Genomic DNA, 4,445 nt, shown 5'->3' on the forward strand with positions numbered 1-4,445 from the left:
CCACTTTTAACGTTGAATTTCAGATTTGGGAAATTAGGGTTTATACCTAATTTAGGGGTTTTACTAGAAATCAGATTTGGAGATAATCCTTGAGCTAAATCAACAACTAATGAGTGGGTTATGATTACCTAGGATTCAATTTGGTATTTTACCCGTGAATTTCCCGTTTAGCTTCACTTGTGGGCACCTCGCTTCCCAATTTCTAGGGTTAAATTGGACCTAATTGATATTATAGCAATATTAGTATCATTATTCATGATTTCTAATTTAAAATTCAATTATTCTTAGACTACTTTGGTTCTGAGCTTCAGAGGAAGGGCAAGGCGATAGAGTGACTTGTTGGTGTTGCAGTTCGGCAGTCCAGGTAGGTTATGGTTTACCTTTGGTAAGACTTAGCATAGTGAATCACATATTTAGATTATGATATCGGAGACAGCATGTGAACCTTCGGGTGTGAAGTTGGGATGGATATCACCTTAGGTTAGGCCCTGATGTGTGTTGCCACTAGCCACCCCGTTATATATGTCTGATTGTTTAATTGTGTTGGCTAGATGCCATGTGTAGTTAGTAGATAGCGAATGTGGCTTGTTGTCCTGATTTGGGATAGGATTGACATACCCATTGTTGGTATTTGTACTATGATACATTATTGGTATACCCACTGTTGGTACTTGAGTTATTAATATATGTTGGCATACCCACTGTTGGTATTGTATTGTGATATATTGTTGGCATACCCCGTTGAGGTACTTGTGATATTGAGTTTACTTGTTGATGAGTGACATATGCATTGCACGCTTTCTCTCATATGATCATGCATGGCCGATATCCGGTGATGATCCGGTATCGTTGATTGAGCGAAATCCGATATTTGATAAACTTTTACTTGAGTGATTATGAAAAAGTGCCGATGTCCAAAGTTCCATTTAATCGTTGTTTATATTAAACTGATACTTGCTAAACTCTTTTACTTGAGTGATTGTGAGGAGGCCGATGTCCGAGGTTTCATTCACGAATCGTTGATTTATGAAACTGATATTTGACAGCTCTTTTGAGTGATTGTGAGGAGGCCGATGTCCGATGGTTATATTCGGGCATCATTGTGCATAGCTGTTTTAGATGTTATCCCGAATTCGATTGTAGTACATGGGCTCCGCGGGTCCTCCAGAGTGGTGCCGGTAAGACTCTCCCTGTGAGCAATTAGCCAGGGTCCCGTCTGTCTATTTGGCAAAGATCCGGGATGGGTGGCACTCAGACTTCGCGAGTCACACGGGGTTGTGCTGCCGAGACATTGATATTTTCGTCCGGAGTACATGTGTACATCTCATTTGCATATCATGGCATGGCATCACATTCATACCATTATTGCATTGCATTACATTATGACTTGAGTGAGATGTCGTGATGATTGTATTATGATAGATTGTGTTGTTGATTCTAGTGTGTTGATTGTCCTAGGATTAGATATACTCAGGCTTATTATCTTGGGGTTAGATACTTACATTGGTGTTGATAGATACTCGGTTACGACTATATTATTTCATGTGTGATTGTTCTACTTGTTTATCTGCGTTATTTTCTGAATTGTGTTAACTATGCCTAGTCGGCCTATGATGCCTACATGTACTGTTGTTTTTACTGACTTGCACTTGCTGCATTCTTTTATGAATGCAGAGTATCAGGACGGATCTACTTCTCTGACTCGTGACTGATCGACTCCTCGGCTTCTACTTGAGTTTTCTAGGGTGATCATGGCGTCTGTTGACCCCGAAGACTCTTCTATTGTTTATGTCTTACTTTTCTTCAAGACATGATTTGAGACATTTTATGTATTATTATTCAGACGTAGTTATTCGGATTTAGATGCTCTTGTATGACCTGACCGTACATCGGGGTGGATTCATTTACTTCCGCACTTATCTATATTATACTATATTGTGCAACTTACGTCATTTACTTCTTCCGCTATTTATTATATTTATTGATTGTGAACGTTAAGTTAAGGGTTCACCTATCGAGGTGGGAATGGTAGGTGCCCGCATGACCTAGGCTAAAATGGGTCATGACACTAACATCCTGAACCTCCCAACAAGATCCTGATTAGACACGGTCATAACAGCGCCCTCCATGGGCCTAAGATCATCAACAAGAGTAGGTACCACATCAATACAAGGAGCTATAGCTGCAGTGAGGTGTGCTACCCGAGTAGGTCCCTGCTCAGGGGTCTGCGCCCCAACTCTGGTCTGTGAACCTCCGCCAGGAGTAGTAACACCAGCGGCAGCCTGCTGGGCATCTAGATGAAGTAAGACTCTGGCCATAGTATCATGCATAGCCTGATCAGAAGTAACCTCGGGCTGTGTCCGTGCTGGGGCCACATCCTCTGCGACCGAGTCTTGGTCCCGCTGATCCACAGGCTCAGGAGACGAGGTTCTCTCATGCCGCTGTCCTATCGCAAGAGCCCTGCCCCTGACTGGGGCAGCCCCGCGACCTCTAGCTCTGTCGCGTCCTAGGGCTGTCGCTCGCCCTCGGGTGCCAGCCGTAGCTGTGGGCTCTGGCACCTCACCTCGGGCCATTAGTAGGTCAAGTCTTCACCATCTGTGAGAGAAGAGATAAGAGTCAGATACCAATTTGATCTATCCAGATACCAATTAGAATAAAGTAGCACGAAAGAATGAAAGAAAGTGAGATTTGTTAAATGTCCTATAGCCTCTCGTAGATAAGTACGGAGCTCATCGTATCGATCCATAAGACTCTACTAGACACGCTCTTGCATTATAGAACGGGTAACCTAGAACTCTGATATCAACTTGTCACAACCCATTTCGGCTAAGTCGTGTGGGCACTTACCTTTCCCATCTCGGTAAGCAAACCCTCGACCCAACGATAAGTAAAAGCATAATAAATAAATCAATCAAGTGGAAAAGAATAATTTACGTAAGTCTTACGATAATATATAATAGAAATAGTGCGAAAATAAGGACAATACCCCCAGGGTCTGGTCTAAGTCATGCAAGAGCATCTAAATGAAATTTTACAAGTCTGGAACATAATAATACATCAATCTGTCTATGTCTAAGAGTAGAAAAGTAAGACATAATAATAAGAGGAGTCTTCAAGGCGGCGAATGACTCATGCTCATCTTGGAAACTCGATGCTAAGGTAATGGCGACTATCAGCCATGGGAGACGGAGGAAGACCCAACTTGGTACTCTGCATTTATAATAGAATGTAGCAAGTGCAGATCAGTACAAACCACAGTACTAGTAGATATCATTGGCCGACTAAGCATAGCTAACATAATTCGGACAATAAAGCAAGATAGGCAAATAAATCAACAAGTATAAGTCAAACATAATCAGAACCAAGTACACGTCATCATCTAAGTAGAGCATCTAAACCTAAATGTGTCAAGCCTCAATATGTCTAATACGAAACTAGCATCATAAGTGAAATACCAAATAATCTCAATATTAGCCATGATACAATGCGATACAATAATGTATGAATGCAATGCAATGCAATGCTGAGTACACATGTACTCTGGACGGAATACCTCCACGTCTCGGTAGCATAACCCCAGGTGACTCGTGAAGTCTAAGTGCCACTCGTCTCGGATCTTTACCCAACAGATAGATGAGACCCCTGATCAGCACCACCCTAGGGAACCCGCGGAGTCTATGCCCTCACTCAATTCACAATTTCGGGACTAACATCGGATATCGGACTCTCACATCACTCTCATTTAAAAATCGAGCCCAGCTCATCACAGTGTTTCATCAAGTACCAACAATGTATCAACAGTATATCATGAGAATGTGTGCAATGCATGTGCCAACATCAAGAATCAGGTCAATATCACAAGTACCAACATGGTACGCCAACAATATCATAAGAGACTATACAAGTCATATAGAACTCTATCCTCGTATCCACATCCACCCGTAAAATACTACAATATCACAACACAATCAAAATGGAACAACAATTCCCAATATCTACTAACAACACATGTCATAAAACAAACATAATAAAATAATCAAGTCACAACACAACGGGGTGGCTAGCCCCAATTACACAACATGGCCCAACCTAAGACAATATCCAACCCAACTTCATACCTGAAGGTTTACATGCTTTCTTTGACAATATAATCTAGATATATGCTTCGCTATACAAAGTCTCACCAAGGGCAAGCCATAACCTACCTGGATGGCCGAACAACAAACACCAATCAATCACTCTTTTGCCCTGCCCTTCTGCTGAGCCTCAAGATCAAAGAAGTCTAGGCATATTCGAAATCTAGATTAGAAATCATGAAGAATGATAGTAATATTGCTATCATTCAACTAGGTCAAAACTAACCCTAGAATTTGGGGAAATGGGGTCCGCAAGGTCAAAATGGGAAATTCGGTAGTAAAATATCAAATTAAGCACTAGGTGATCAA

Source organism: Lycium ferocissimum, chromosome 6 (genome assembly GCF_029784015.1).
Source record: "Lycium ferocissimum isolate CSIRO_LF1 chromosome 6, AGI_CSIRO_Lferr_CH_V1, whole genome shotgun sequence".
In the NCBI taxonomy this organism is placed as follows: domain Eukaryota; kingdom Viridiplantae; phylum Streptophyta; class Magnoliopsida; order Solanales; family Solanaceae; genus Lycium; species Lycium ferocissimum.